Raw genomic sequence first — 17,169 nt, 5'->3', positions numbered from 1 at the left:
TTTCAGTGTTTCAGATTTTAGCCATTCTAACATGTGTGTATTGACAGGCCATTGTTGTGTTAGCTTACACATTTCTAATGACATGCTGAGCATCTTTTCGTATGCTTATTTGCCATCCCCTGTTCCCATTTGCTTTTTTTCCACTACAGGTAACCATTTTTTATTGGCTTTGGATTATCCTTCTATTGTTACTAAACACACACACACTTATATTTATCATCCCCTTTGTTGCACAGAAAGCAGCATAGCATTTTACAGAGCATTTTCTACAGCAGCAGAGGACTTTATCATATGAATGGAGCATTGTTTTTTTTTTTTAAAAAATATTTTTATTCATTTCTGAAAGGAAGGGAGAAGAAGAGAGAGATAGAAACATCAATCATGAGAGAGAATCATTGATAGGCTGCCTCCAGCATGCCCCACACTGGGGATCAAACCCACAACCCAGGCATGTGGTCTGACCAAGAATCAAACCAGGACCTCCTGCTCAACTACTGAGCCATGCCCGCCAGTCTGGACCATTTTTGCTTAAACCAATCCCTTATTGATGGACATTTGGATGGTTTCCAATTTTTTGCAAAATTATACTACACTGAGTAATCTTGTGCCCATGTCATTTCATATTTATGCCTGTATATCTTTGAAATACATTTATAGAAAGTGATTATGATGTCCAAAATTAAATGCACATGTAATTTGACTAGATATTGTCAAATCTCCTTATTCTATTTCTGCCATTCTCAGCAGCAATGTATGAAAAGGCCTGTTTTCTCTATAGATTTGCCAATAAAATGTTTTGTCAAACTTAAAAATGTTTGCCAACATGATAGATGAAAAACTGTAATGTTCTTATATTTTAGCTGGATGGTGGGTACTTGGAAGTTTGTTCTATTCTTAATTATACATTTTTATGCATCTAAAATATTTCATAAAACAAGCTAACATAAGGATTGCTTTTAAAGAAAATAGGTTTTCTATTTCGGTCTTAGAAGAAACATATCACTTTTATTGATAATCTATTGATTAAAGAACTAGAATAATCCACAAATAGAATGGGAAAGAATCTCAAAGACAAGAAATTCTGATTCTATCATTTAACAAAGTAAACTCTTGGGCTCAAAGAAGGGAATTAACTTCAAGTCACATGTTAATGAAAAACAAGCTCCTTTTTAATTAAAGCTAAAAACATTGCAGTCACTATGTAAAAATTATGGAGAATGTTATAAAAAAAACAAACACCTGAGAGGCAAACCACTCATCCACTATGTTTAAACGATACAGGAAGTAGAACGTATTGCATCAAAGTCAAGAAGCTGGGATGACTGCTGCTGTGTTTCTAAGCAATTCTGGAAGCTGATGTAAGCTGAGAAATTCAGTGTCATTTGGTTCTGACAGCCTCATCAATTATCTTTATCCTTTTTCAACTGTACAGTAGAATAGATCAGTTAATGGGCTTCCAGCAATAGATCCCAAATTTATGATGTGGAATCTGTAGACCTATATATTAGAAATTCTCTGCCAATCTTATGATGACAGAGTTGTTTGTAATTCTTGAGAGCAGAGCATGAAGAACTATCTTTTTGAATTGGATTATTCTTATGAAGTAGCAAGATGAGCCTGCAATGTTTTAACAATCTCATTCTCATATGGGGTGCAGATACTTAAAGTATTTTCTATTAAATTCACATTCTGAGGCTTCTTAACAAAAGTAATAAGTTGAAAAAAAATTCAAAATCACCCATTTCCCAGTGATGGCATTCATAGCAAAAGAAAAACAATTTTTGGGTCTAGGACCCAATTTAATCCAGTATCACAAATTGCATTTAGTTGCCATGTTGTTTTAGCCTTCTTTCATCTGGAATAGTTCCTCACAGTTTGTCTTTCATGACTCTGATGTTTATGACGTATCAGGCTGGTTACTTTGTAGAACATCCCTCAATTTGTGTTTGTCTGATGTCCCCTGATGTTTAGACTCAGGTTATGCATTTGGAGCAGGACTAACACAGAAGGGATGCTGTGTTCTCAGTGCATTGGGTCATGCATACAGCAGTTCTCATGAAGTTAATGTGTCCCAGTAGTCACGATGTAACCTCTGGTTCTTGTGTTACAGTGATGTCTGTTTGGTTTTTCCACTGTGAAATTACTATATTTCCCTTTGTAATTAAAAAGAAATGTGTGGGAAAATACTTTGAGATTATATCCTGTTTCTCATCACCCACCAGTTTTAGCATCCATTGGTGATTTTTGATTGAACCAGTAATTATTGTGATGATTACCAAATGGTAGTATAAAAAGATCTTTTAGTTTGGATTTCTGCCGGAAGCTAATTCCAGCATGTCATAAATGCAAGAAGTTTCATCAAAAGGTTGATGGAATTTAGGATTCAGCAGGGCTGAATCTGCTGGAGATGGCTAAGGGCATTTCCGCACACCTAAAGATTTGCATAGATGACTGCTTGCTGCCAGACAGCTGAGGGCATTTCAATCTACATGTTTTGCCTCCTACTGGCCAAACACCTGAACAGCCAAGGCAGTTATGAATAACTGCAGTTCCCCCAATCTGACAATGGATTCTGTATACTAACCCTTGGCCTTTGATCTGTATATCTACCTTGTCTTAAGACAAGTTCTGTTAATAAAAAGCAAGGGGTCCAGAGAGACAAGAGAACTTGGTACCTTTAGCTAAGTCTTCTCTGGCTCCCCCAAATTACTTTTGTCTCTAGACTCTTTAATCATTTACAGCAACCCCTTCTCCAGATTCCTGAACCCTTTCTAGATGCCGAGAAACACACCCGGCATTAGATCTCCTTAAACTATATTTGCATTTCTTAATTAGTAGTGGGCAGAGCTTCTTTTCATATATCTTTGTTATTGGGTGTTTTTCTTTTGTCCCTCTGTCATATATCTGTTTTCTCTTTTGCCCATTTTAATTTGGTTGTTTTGTTATTTTCCTTGTTCATTCGAAATAGTTCTTTATTTATTATGGATTTCAATCCTTTGTTCTATGCCTGGCACTTTGTCCCATCTGTAACTTGGTCACTTTTTTTTGTCGTGCTTTGGATAAACGTTTTAAATTTAATGCATTAAAAATTGGTGACCATATATTTTCATTTGTGTTGTGTCTCGAAGACCAGACAATCTGCATTACTCAGCACTAATGCCCATTAACATAAATACTAGTATAACCAGGTGAGACCTAGTTGTCGGTGCTGCACATTTCCTGGTTCCATATCCCTCCCAATGCCTATGGAGGCAGAAGAACTTGAGACAAATTCTTAGAGTCTGAACACAGTTGGGAACCCTAAGACTGGACAGAAGAAGCTGCACTCTAGGCAAATGTTTTCCCTGGGCTAAATGGAGGGACTCACCAACACGTAGTTTTAATATTAGTTTTTGTTTTGTTTGTGTTGGGGAGGGCAGGGGTTAAACCAGGTAGATGGGCTTTTGTTCCTAAACAATTATTATCATGCACATTATTCCTAAAAAAGTTTTTGATGCAAATGGGGAGTATTAATCGGTCTTATACTATTCTTCAAAAAAACAAAAGACAACTTGACAAAGAAATATGACATCTGAGCCACATTACTGGATAGGAGTTGCCAAGATATTTATCATAACATCCCGCCAGTTCCGTGGCTGACAGCTGGGGTTTTGTAATACCTGATGTCTAACACGCTGTCATTTGTTAAGAAATTTCTTTCCTGAAAGGATTAGACGGGTGGCTGCTTTTCATATCCACATGGAACAGCTCATACCCAACTCTGCCTCGCTGAATGCTTGGATAGCAGGATATATACAAAGTTGATATAAAACCTGTCTTGCTTCCACCAGGAATAATGACTGAGAACTGGAAAAGTTACTTTCTCCCTGAGACTAGCTAGTCAAATCAACCCAAGCTTTAAAATCCTTGGTGAATTTTTATCAATATGCAAACTGTTTTAAAGCAAAATTAAAGAACAACTTACTAATTATTACTAATACTAAAAACTATACCCCTGCTCCACTGATTCTCCATAGAGGACTTAACTTCCAGAGAGGTGGGGAAGAGAGAAACTTGTTTCAAGTGATCACTTCCTTTTAATGCTTTCTGTCACGTTCATACGTGAGGTTCTCATCACTTTTCATGATAATTTCTCTAGCCTGTATAAGGACTGTTTTTATTAAGCTATTGCATTATTATTTCTTACATAAAAATATTTTAAAGGTATTACTTTAAATTCAGTAAGACGGCTACCAAGATTTTTAAGAATAATAACTTCGAAAACTTGACCAGAGAAAGAATACATATGAATTGTAGAAAATGTAACAAAATACAAAAAATATAAAAATCTATAAGCATTATCACCCAGAAACAACTATGAATATTTTGAAGTATAATTTCAGCCATTTTCCTATGTATATATCCACACATTTTAACCAAAGATGAGATCACGAAGCCCATCTGTTTTACAAATTTATTTTTTACTATATCTTTTTTGGTATAACATTTTGCTATATCACTAAGTAGTCTTCTAAAACATCATTATATCTAAAACACTCTTATTTTTCTATATACTCTCACAGGGTTGGGTGATAATATATATAAGTATACCCAATTATTTCTAATTTTTATTCTACAAATTTTAACATAGATGAAAATCATTCTTAATAACTTAACACATACTCACAAATATTTATTTGGGATATTGTTCCTGAATGAAATTGCTGGACCAAATGATACACACATTTTTAGGGCATTTTATATTTACTACAAAATTCTCTATATAATTTATGCACTTGGAAGCATTTTAACTTGTAGTTCTTACTTTCTTACAGATAGGATTTTGAATTTATTGGCCCTACTCTATCAGTAATGCATGTCAAGCTTGATAATGCTTTTCAACATCCAATGGACTGTTGCTCCATTAGCATCCATTTTGCACAGTGATATCCAGTAGAAGTCTCTGCTATATACTAGGTAACCATTAATCTGAAAGCCATTTCTAACATTAAATGAAGATGAAAAGTAAACTTATTCATAAAATGCTTCTAAATATATTCAGGAAAACACTTCTTTTTATAAACTATTGTATCATTAGAGGATGAGTAAAAGATATAAAAAAGGAAGTGTTGAACAGTAGCATATTTTTACATCATAATATAACATCTTAAAATTATCCCTAAAATTGTAAGGCTGAATCTATAATAGAAATAACAAAACTTAGATAAACTCATAGATAATTGAACAATGACTGATTCTTAAAATTGAAATTAGGTATACAATTATTTCACAGAGCAACACTTTTCCACAAACTATATTCATCACAAACAGGAGATATAGTCTAATAATCTCATCCCAAATGGAATTACATTCTATTGTCCTTAGATTAATTTATTCAACAAATATTAAATGCCCATATGCGACTTAAATAGTTCAGTTTTTTTCTGTAAACAATCTTCTATGAACAATTTCATATTCTACATAGCAAGAGTTTAGGTTTCCATGATACTTAAGTTACAAAACAATATAGAGAGTATTAAATCTTTGATATTTGTGGAGATACACATGATTGGTGAATGACTCTGGAGTCCTAGATATGAGAATGGCTGGGATCCCTCTTTCTGCAGTGGGAGGCGCTGCATGCAAACTCATCTTCCCACCAAGTGTCCAGATGTTGGACAGCCAGTGTTCTCAGCGGTCCTCTCAGCTTCTCAGTGCTGGCAATTAAGCATCTCCCTTAAGCAGTCCATTTGTCCCCATACCACTCTCACCCTCACCTTGCCTAGAGAAAGAGCAAGAAGTGTGCGTGGGGGGGGGGGGGGCACAAAGCGGGGAGTATAGTAAGAGGATGGCCCCACATTATAACCCACTGTGTCCTGGCTCAAGTATGTCTCTTTTTATAATGTATAAAGAAAGGGGACCCATCAATCTGCTGACCCATCTGCCTGGAATTCCTGCTTACTCCATGTGATATTACTGTTATCATTGACCACATAAAAAGTATCTTTACCACCATGGCTGGTGTGGCTCAGATGGCTGAAAGTCGTCCTGGGCACTAAAAGGTCGCTGGTTTGATTTCCAGTCAGGGCACATACCCAGGTATGGGGTTTGATCCAACTGATCTATGTTTTCTCTCTCTCCCTCTTCCTTCCTCTCTGTCTAAAAAAAATCAATAAACATTTTTAAAAAGTATCTTCACCTATTTTAAATAAGAATAATATGTTAGCTAAACTATTAGTTATTAAAAGCATTACTAATTATGTAAACTTCTATCATAATGTATCATAATATGTTGGAATAAATATAAATAGTGATGAAATAATTTATGTTCTCAGTATCTTCCAGACTTCTTAGCACATATAAGACTCCAAATAACTGATTATTAAATAAATTTATTAAATTTTAAGATGTTTAAAATTATGATCATTTCTTAAGAATATAAATGATTTGAAATATCTTGATTTTTAAAAAATATCTGGATTAAAATCCAGACCAAGTTTTTTAGATTTTTTAAAAAATTGTCCTCATCTACAACATGAGGTTTTGCCTGGAGGGTCTCTAACCCTTTCACCCTCTAAAAAGGTATGTAATTCTATGACTTTATGACTCATGACCCACAACTGCTAAAATATTCAAAATTAATTATTTTTCATATTCTTTCCTTTATTTTAAGAGAAACTAATAAAGACAACAAAAATAGAACTGGCATATTTAGGAGAGACTGTCAATGGAAACAGAGTTGAGTAGTTATCCAGTCCAGTCCATTCAGACAGCATAGTTGTGTGACTAGTCTAAACAATCCTTGCTCAAGATGACAGAATGTAGGCTATTTTTACATGTAGTGAGGATAACTTTTTTTAAACAGCTCTGTGTTTTAAAGTCTTTTTCACACTCCATGTTGACTGTTACGTGGCCTGGAATAAAATAGAATTGCTCTAGAGGCAGCTCATTGACAATCAATTGCTTTGAAGCGTGGCTTGTAAAATCAGAGAAACTGCTTGGAGAAAGGTAAAAATAAATCCATTCCCTAACAAAGTGTTCTTCAGCCTCTAGTCCAGAAGTGTGTCTAGTTTCAGTAGTGGCTTAAAGGAGCAGCAATTCAGACCAAAGGGACCCTCATGGCTCTGTTCCAGTTTGAAGGACGTATTGTAAGACAGGAGAAACAATCCCTAGTCTGGAAGTTCCTGATATATCTCTGAAAAGACTGTGGGCAGTTTTAGGTTCAAATAAGAAATCTTCAGTCTAAGATGACTAGGGATCCCTTAATGTTATGAACTTGAGCTGTGGAAACACCAATGGTAGTGTTTCCCAAAGTGTGATGGCTGGCTGTTTAAGGCAATGTCGTTTTCCCTGCTTGCCCATCTATGAATGTACTACCATAGTATGCTCTGGGCCCAGGCTGTCCAATATGGGGGCACCAGGCACGTACGGCGGGCTATTGAATACTTGAAAGTGGCTAATCCAAACTGAGATATGTTGTAAGTATAAACTCTACACTTGATTTTGAAATCTTAGAACAGCAAAAAGAATGTAAAACGTTTCACTAATGACTTTTTTTTGTATTGGTCACATGTTGGAAAGATCTTATTTTGGATAAATTGGGTTAAATCAGACATTAACATTAATTTTGCCTGTTACTTTTTCAATGTGGCTGTTAGAATATTTTGATTACATGTGTTTTCTGCATTTGTGGCACATGCATATTTCTCCAGGACAGACAGACTTCACTTGCAAGAGCTCCTGTTCACCCCAATACTCCACTCCCACAAGATGCTGGGAGTTGTTCTGGGACCCTGGAGAAGGCGCTTGCTCAGGCGAGTGAAGAGAATTTATCTGATGGCCAACAGCAGGGGGCTGTGTTGGGAGCTTGGTGCTGGGTGCTGGGGCTGATTGTGGCTGTAAGCGGATGAGGTAGAGGGAGGAAACAGATCTTTGCACTTTCAGTTTCCTGAAGTTTCCTTATTAAGTAGATTTACTTAAGTAAAAAAAGTGAGTGATGAAAAAATATATTAGTATAGGTAGGTCTGTGGATATGTAAATATAGCAATTGAAGTTTGTTTTATATAGCAAAAGTGACTGTGTACTTAAGATTCTTTGGATAAAATGATCGATATATATTTGCTGATTTTTATTATAATCCTTTACATTTCTACTTCATACTAAATACAGCACAGGGTACATCAGTTGGAGCTGGCTTTGGGCTATTCAAGGAAGCAGAGAGGCTAACTTCTCTGCCCATACTCTTTCTTCTCTAAATTTATCTACACCAGCAGCAGTCATGCTGCATACTGAATTGTTACTAACACATTTAATCAAGGTGCCTACACTTAGGGCCTGTGAGAGGAGTTGGTAATATGCCAAGCTGTTCTTTTGAATGTTTCAATCAGTCCCTGTGGACTCAAGTTGTGTTCGATTGTGAAAGAATGTTCCAGAACTTTCTGTTTAATAGGGTACAAGAGTTCTACTGAAGACATTTTTTTTCTGTTAAAATCAACAATGTAGAACATTATAAAAAGCAGAAAACCAGCTTTAGAATGAAAGCAATTTTGAAAACAGAATTGAATTCATTAACTATTTTCTTCTACAAAGAGAAATTTATTTATTTATTTACTTGTTCATTCATTCACTCACTCACTCACTCACTCACTTAGCAACTTGATGAGTCTCCCAGCTAGGTGCAAGGTGAAAGTATATAGTAGGTGCCAATTTCATGAATTCTTTTAGGCAATTAAGAAGAAATCTTACAGAGGACAATGTTTAGTACATACCTGAAAACTTCAAAATCGAGGAAATCAAAATTGGCAAAGGGGGCAGAAATTCCTTTTAAAAAAAGAGAAAGATGTTAATTTTCATCTCCTGCAAAAGATCAAGAGGGCCGCCACCAATTCCAGCAGACTCTCTAACAATAATGTGTCTGGCAGGCCAAATTTTCTTTTGGGCTTTCTTCCCACTATTGTTTAGAAGCCAAGAATTGAGTTGAACTAAAGAAGCCTCGCTGTGTTTTGTCATCATATTGTGCTTTTAATATAATGAAATAACACAGGGTTAGAAAGACAAGCACAGGAAAAGGGAGTTCTTTCATGACTTCTTTTTTTCTTCTGTATTTAAATTATTCCGGGCGGTGGGTAGGGAACAGAAGAGGAAAAGTGTTTCTTCCATTTTATAAACACATGTAATACAAAATCACCTTCATTGGGAATTAATTTGGCTGAACACCTCTGGGTGGGGACACTGGGAGATGGCATGGAACATGCCTTCTTCTCAGTTTATTATACAACTAGTTGCAGCTATTACCGAGCCCATAACACCAGGGTGTAAACATATCTTAGTCCCTTTTCTATACCCACTGTCATCAGCTTTGAGCTCTCATCTGTTTACTTGGCAGAAAAATCAAATCTCTGTTATTAATCAAGCCTTTTCCTTCCACAGAATCATACAAGAATCATTGGCTTACACTGTCCCAGGAACTTCGGGAAGGGGCCCATATTTAGTCCTTGGATGGATGTTGACTTCATTCCCTTTGATATGTCTCCCTGAAGTGGCTGCTGATTGTGGCTACTCTGGTGGACAAGATGGTGGTGAATGAAGTACACCTGACCTGAACTCAAGTGTAGCCTTGAGTTCACTTGGAGGAATTACCAATACCCATGTTGGGCGCTGTACATGAATGGGGTTCAAATAGTTGCCATTCTTAGAACCAGATCCTACTTCTAGTCTGGGAGCAGGTCCTCTTTTAGCTTGGGTTCCTTCCAAAGAGTCATAAGGACTTTGATGCAGGCAGTATACTTAGTGACCCTAAGACACAGGAGCGAGATAGTGGGGAGAGTGAGACAAGGAAGGAGGAAAAGCCAATAAGAAGGTGTGTTATCAAGGTCAATGCTTTGGAGAATAGGACTTTGGGGAAAACCTTCTGAGTATCATACTAAGTAAGGGCCTTGCAGAATTGTCTGCTCATATGACTGAAGGTGGAAAATTTCATATTTACATCAGATATTGTCCCCCATTTGTCAGGGATTGCTGACATTTCTGGCCTGCTCCCCATAGGAGAGCCAAGAGAAAACTCTCCAGCAGAAGTTGTTCAAAAATGACCTTGGGCACGTAAGGGAAAGGCGAATGCCAAGGGGCTATAAAAGGGACACTGACAGCTACTACAGTGGGTGAGGCAGGAAAAGGAGTAACGACAGTTAGTTTGGAAAAGGGATGAACTAAGTGATTAATAGCATGAGCAGTACTGGTCCATAGGAAGATTTTATTTAAAAAACTTATTTATTTTACTAAAAATCAATAAACATGCTGCAATATTAGCAGTACCTATTTGCATTTGCTTTATTATAGTTACTTTAAAAATATTTTACAATTCAGACTTTATACTAATTCTAATGGTTGTTCTTCTTTGTTAGGTTTAAATTAATGTCATTTTAATCTTTTCTTCTCATGGCTTTTTCATTTTTTAGGCACAAGGTAATGTTATATGCCAGGGTCAAAAAAATTAAATGTCTAATGGACCTGGTGGGTAACATCAGTGGATAAGAATGCAACTAATGACTGTACCTATATCATAGGGCTTTTGGGAAGATTAAATAGATCGAGTGCTTACAGGGATGGGCAAACTTTTTGACTCGAGGGCCACAATGGGTTCTTAAACTGGACCGGAGGGCCGGAACAAAAGCATGGATGGAGTGTTTGTGTGAACTAATATAAATTCAAAGTAAACATCACTACATAAAAGGGTACGGTCTTTTTTTTTTTTTTTTTTAGTTTTATTCATTTCAAACGGGCCGGATCTGGCCCGCAGGCCGTAGTTTGCCCCCAGCTGGCTTAGAACCATACTTAGTGTTAAGTACTCAATAATTGTTGGCTATTGTCATTATCAGCTATTAATTAAAATTTTAATTAAATATTTAACTTTGACATAATTGTAGATTCACATGCAGTTGTAATTTAAGAAGTACAGAGAGATCTCATATTTCCTAGTTTCCCTCTGTGGTAACATGTTGCAAAACTATAGTACAATCTCATAGCCAGGGTATTGATATTGATACAGGCAAGACGTAGAATATTTCTGTCTCTTCCTGCATGGTGTCTGATGAAAAATTTGCCATCACTGGAATTGTTTGCCCTCTATAGGCAAGGAGTCATAGCTCTCTTCCTGTTTCTTTTTTAAATATTTTTATTGATTTCAGAGAGGAATGGAGAAGGAGAGAGATAGAAACATCAATGATGAGAGAGAATTACTGATTGGCTGCCTCCTGCACATCCCTCACTGGGGATGGAGCCTGTAACCCGGGCATGTGCCTTGACCGGGAATCGAACCATGACCTCCTGGTTCATAGGTTGATGCTCAACCACTGAGCCATGCCAGCCAGGCTCTCTTCTTGTTTTTAAGATTATTTTCCTTTGTTTTAGTTTTTAGAAGTTTGACTGTGATATGTCTTAGTATGGATTTCTTTGCCTTTTTCGGGTATGAAGTTTGCTAAACTTCTTGACCTGTAGGTGTACAGATTTTGACAGATATGGATGGTGTTTTGCTATTATTTCCTTCAGTACCTTTTTAGTCCTCTTTCTCCTCTTCTGATAATCTGGTGACAAAAATGGTAGATCTTTTATTATAGTCTCACAGAACTGTTCAGTTTTATTGTTTTGGTTTGGTTTTGTGTCTGTTATTTGGATTGTGTAACTTCTATTGCTCTGTGGAGTCCACTGATTCTTTCTCAGTTCTATCCATTCTGCTGAAGCCTAGCCAGGGCATTTAAAAAATGTAGTTATTATATTTTCAGTTCTAAAACTTCCATCTCATTCATTTTATATCTTCTATTTCTTTACTGAGGCTTTTTATTTCTTTGCTGATACTTTCTGTTTTTTAAAAACATTTGTTTCAAGCATGTTTGTAATTGTTCATTGAATCGGGTTTATGAATGCTGCTTTCAAATTATTCTCATATAATTCTAACATCCCTGACGTCTTGGTATTAGTGTCTGTTGATTGTCTTTATTTCCCCATTCAGTTTGAGATCTGTTTCTTGGTAAAGAGTTATTTTCAGTTGAAACCAAGACATTTGGTACATTATGTTATGAAATTCTGGATTTTATTTTAGCCTTCTGTTTAACTGGCTTCTCTGGCACTGCTTTGGCAGAAAAAGGGGGCACTGTCTTCACCATTTACTACTAGTAGTTGTTAGAAATTCAGGTTTCCCATTGCCTGCATTTACAATCCGGGGGATGTGCTCCTCATTACTGCTGGGTGGGTTTGGGAGTTCCAGTCCAGCCCCTGACTAGGCCTCCAGTGATATCTCCCCAGCTGGGAGGGATAGGAATGTCTCGTTATTGCTTCCCATGTGGTCTCCAGTAACTCCATGGGGTGGGGATGTGTGTGGTCTCAATCGTTGGTTTTGTAGTCTTGTTTTTTGAATCTATTTAGCAAATTTATTTTTCCTTTAAATACATATAAAATTCTATAAACATAAACAATGCATAACTAGTTTTACATATATATAAATAAAATAAAAGTGTAATATGCAAATCAACCAAACTGCTGTCCGGACGTCCTTCCTGACGACCTTCTGGACAAAGCCAGGCTGCAGCTGCAGAATTGAGGCAGCCGCCCCAGCTGCAAAGGCCTACTCTTGCATGAATTTCATGCATCATCCTCTAATTATGCATGAATTATGGTGATGTCTTATTTCAAAGGGCTTCAGACTTTATTCAAGTTTAAGAAACACTGACATGGGTGACTATATGACCTGATACCCAAATCAGGAGTCCTGGAGATATTTATATTTCCTTCTAGGTTCTTTCACGTAGGTGAAAAGATAGAAGGACCTGGGGCCTTGACACTATAGAACATCATGCCAGTCTGACACTGACTTTTTTTTATTTTAATTTTCAAAAATATATATATTTTATTGATTTTTTTACAGAGAGAAAGGAGAGGGATAGAGAGTTAGAAACATCGGTGAGAGAGAAACATCGAACAGCTGCCTCCTGCACAGTCCCTACTGGGGTTGTGCCCACAACCAAGGTACATGCCCTTGACTAAAATCGAACCCAGGGCCCTTCAGTCTGCAGGCCGATGCGCTATCCACTGAGCCAAACTGGTCAGGGATGATACTGACTTCTTACACACAGACAACAATAAACTATAAGTAAGGACTCTATTTATTGCCTATTGCCGTTGTAACACATGGCCACAAACTTATTGGCTTAAAATACAAATGTCTTCTTACAATTCTGGAGTCAGGGATCCAAAATCAGTTTCACTGAGCTCAAGTCCAGCTGTCAGCAGGGCTGGTTCCTTCTGAAGACTCTAGGGAGAATCTGTTTCCTTACCTTTGCCAACCTCCTGCCTGTACACCTTGATGTGTGGTCTCTTTCTTCATCTTCAAAGCCAGCACCGTAGCATCTTCAAATCTCTCTCTTGCCCTCCACATGTCCTCTGCTTCTATCATATGTCTCCTTTTCTGACTGACCCTCCTGCCTGCCTTACAAGACCCGTATGATTACATTGGGCTCACCTGGATAGTCCAGGATACTCTCCCTAACTCAAGATCCTTCCTTTAATCACATACTTTTGCCAAGTAAGTTAACATATTCATGAGCTCCAGGGATTTAAAGGCATCTTTGAGGGGCCTTTAGTCAGCCTACCACAAGAGGATGCAGATAATCAATATCATATTTTATTTTATTCCCTTCCCCAATCAATATGAGGCTTTTATTGCATCTTTAAAAGATTGCAAAGTGCCCTAACCGGTTTGGCTCAGTGGATAGAGTGTCAGCCTGCGGAGTCAAGGGTCCCAGGTTCGATTCCGGTCAAGGGCATGTACCTTAGCTGTGGGCACATCCCCAGTGGGGAGTGTGCAGGAGGCGGCTGATCGATGTTTCTCTTGCATTGATGTTTCTAACTCTCTATCCCTCTCCCTTCCTCTGTGTAAAAAATCAATAAAATATATTTTTAAAAAAAGATTGCAAAGTGTGACAAATCATTTGGCATCTTGGTGTTTCTATAGCATAGTCATCAGCTTGCTGAACTGTTCCTTTTTCAGAAACATAGATACCACCCCAAAATTTCCTGATATCCTTGTTTTCAACAGTTGTGGCTTGCTGAATCAAAGCAGCTGAATTTGATACAAGTTCAATGTCGTTTCCTTCAAGAATCAACTCATCTTTCTGGAGATACTGAACAAGCAATGTCTGACCTCATCTCAACTCTACGGATGTGTTTTTCACCCAAGAAATTTCTAATTTCAACAAGGAAACCATTCTCCTGAATATCGATGTTGATGGGGAAGTGAGCGTACACAGGTCTCATCTGGTAAGGGAAGCCCAGTGTAACCCCCTTGATCATGTTCTGTGCATGACTGCAGATAGTGTGCACCGTGGCCAGCTCCTTTCTATTTCCCCACCATTTGTCAACCCGGAGCCTCTTCTTTTTATTTCCAAGGAGACTGACTTCTACATGGATGTGGTTGAAGTCCCTCCGCAGGGTGCCTCTGGGGCCCTTCACAATAACTGTGCGTCCCTTCAGAGTAATGTCCTCATCTTCTGGGATGTTGGATTGTCTGATTGTTGAGAATGGTGATGATAAATCGTGTTTTAAATGACTGTCCTTTCCACCAGAGGTTTGTTCCACTATAACAGGGAATTTTGTTGCAATTGTTCGCCAATGTTTTCTCAGCTTCCTGCTAATGCAGTGATGGTCAACCTGCTATTGCTCATCTAAACATACAAATTTTATAGAAGCTATGGGGATATCATGTAAGAAGGAAGTCCCTGTCTCTAAGAGGTCACAAATGTCCCATTTCCCCCCTGTATCTCAATTTTATTCAAATAAAGAAGGCAGTAATAACATTGTTTGAATCTCCTCCTTGGAGGAAGAGGGAGAAATCTTTTTAATTCCACCACCAAATTTCTTCTTTTGACAGGTGCTCAACGTAAAAGTTTGAGTTATATAGGCCCAAACTTTGTACTCTGCTTTCTATTGAAGTACTGAACTTTTTCACATAAGAAATAATAAAGATTGAACCTTTTTTTAGTCTACCACATCCTGAGTTCAGTTTTACACCTTTTCACTGATGTCATTGAAATTCGCTAATAGTCTCTCTCTCTCTCTCTCTCTCTCTCTCTCTCTCTCTCTCTCTCTGCCTCTGTCTCTCTTTTCAACAACACCCCGCTGAGAAGAATTGCCAGTACTCTTCACTACATGCCCTGGGGATGACATAACTGTGGCAACTACCTACTTAAACTGTCTGATTAATAATGTAATGAATGCTTTCTTCAGGAGACAGTATAAGGTTATGGAAACTACCCCAATTATCCCTGCTAAATAATTACGTTGATCTAGATGTTTTGAGGATTAGTCCTCTCTGGTTTTCTTGAGAACTAAAAGAGACAATATCAACATTCTCCTCTCTTTCAATTTTAAACTTTACGGATTTGCTGCCCTTTCGATCAAACTTCATAAACTTTGAGAGCCTCATTTCCATTAAGTCAGAAATATGAGCCACCAGAACAGCCGTGGGCAAACTACGGCCCGTGGGCGGAATCCGGCCCGTTTGAAATGAATAAAACTATTGAAAAAAAAGACCGTACCCTTTTATGTAATGATGTTTACTTTGCTTTTATATTAGTTCACACAAACACTCCATCCATGCTTTTGTTCCAGCCCTCCGGTCCAGTTTAAGAACCCATTGTGGCGCTTGAGTCAAAAAGTTTGCCCACCCCTGTACCAGAAGCACCTAACTAGCATAGGCAAAGTGAATTAGAAATCAGTTTTTCTAGTCATTACAATATCATTTAACCCCCTTAAGACAGTTGTTTTTGTGATCAATGTGATGAAAGTTCTAAGTCCTCACTTATGCTTATAAGTATATGAGCATTTTTGGGGGGGAGAAAACTAATGTTATTACCATAATTACATAATTGTATTTCTCTCTCCCTCTCTCTCTATCTTGATCTCGATCTCTATCTCTGTCTCTGTGTTCAAGCACGTACACACATTTTTTTTTTTTTTTTGCATGCTATTTCAGAAGGTTCTTGACCTCTGCTCAAAGAACACATGCCCTGGGGGAAATTATGTCAACCAGTCAACATGTGTAAAATGGAATCTTGTTAGATTTCCTCTCAGGGTTATTATATGATTAAAGGAGAGATAGTATAGGAAGACATATTTTTAAGTCCCAAACAAGCATGAGGTATGATCATTTTCAATGCACTCGCCAGTTCCTTCTTCATCTTCATGCTGACTGCCAGTTCCATCATTCAGCTCTCAGCTCCACTGTCACCTCCTCAGAGAAGCCTGCAGGACCACCAGATCTAAAGGAGCCCCCTCCCCATCACTCTCAATTCCACCATCCTGCTTTATTCTCTAGTCAAGGCACTTTTCACATATGCGACGGTTTCATTTTTACTGGCTTATTGATTACCGATTGAATATCTTCACACACTAAAATAAAGCTCCTTGAGGGCAGAGCCCTGTCTTGTATTCCCCAAACTTGTAACATGGTTACAGTTCTTGGGACATGGTGGACACTCAAAATTTGGAGAATCAGGATAGCAGTGGTTGAAGTCTACCTGGATTTGAAAGCCAGATTTTAAATTTACTAGTTGGTTGACATTAGGTAAGTTCGGTTCTCAGAGAAAATGAGGGTCTCTGATAACGTATATTTCATAGACTTGTTAAGTACCCAGAACAGTGCTTGGCACATTGTGAGTCTTACACTGTTTTTTACTCTTCAATGAGTGAATGGAGTGTTAAGACGTTAATATGAGTACACTTGATGTTTTGTTTCAGATATGCTCAGTTTCGGCAGTGAAAAGACTTTTACTCTTTGGGGTAAAACTGGTTGCAGCGTCCCGCTGCACTGTGTCATCCTCACTGCTTAGCCGAAGAGGAGGTGCGGCCCCTCATTCCGAGAGAAGTCCCCCGTCACCCACAGGTGGCACTGCTCGGGGTTCTTTCAGGCCGGGGATGTCCGAGCCCTCGCGGGGAGGTTCCCCTGGGGTAGGAAGGCCGGGCTAGGGAGGCCCAGCGTCGCGCCCGGAACACCAGGGACGCTCCTGGGACTTCCCCAAAACTTAGGCAGACCTGCGGGACCCGGGACGCTGCTCCGACCACTCAGGTCTCTAGTCCCAAAAGGGCGGAGAACCTCTGCAGTAGTAAAAGGGGGCGGGGCGATCGGAGGAGGGGGCGGGGCGA

The 17,169-nt window shown here is 38.2% G+C and overlaps 1 pseudogene; it reads right to left on the bottom strand.

The window, feature by feature from the left end:
• Positions 1-11,412: 11,412 nt before the first annotated feature.
• Positions 11,413-15,451, bottom strand: LOC107182387 (annotated as a pseudogene).
• Between the last annotated feature and the right edge of the window lie 1,718 nt (positions 15,452-17,169).

The sequence above is a fragment of the Myotis davidii genome, unplaced genomic scaffold, assembly GCF_000327345.1.
Source record: "Myotis davidii unplaced genomic scaffold, ASM32734v1 scaffold455, whole genome shotgun sequence".
Lineage (NCBI taxonomy): Eukaryota > Metazoa > Chordata > Mammalia > Chiroptera > Vespertilionidae > Myotis > Myotis davidii.
The sequence above is the reverse complement of the archived record's forward strand: the minus strand, read 5'-3'. Positions and strand labels throughout refer to the sequence as shown.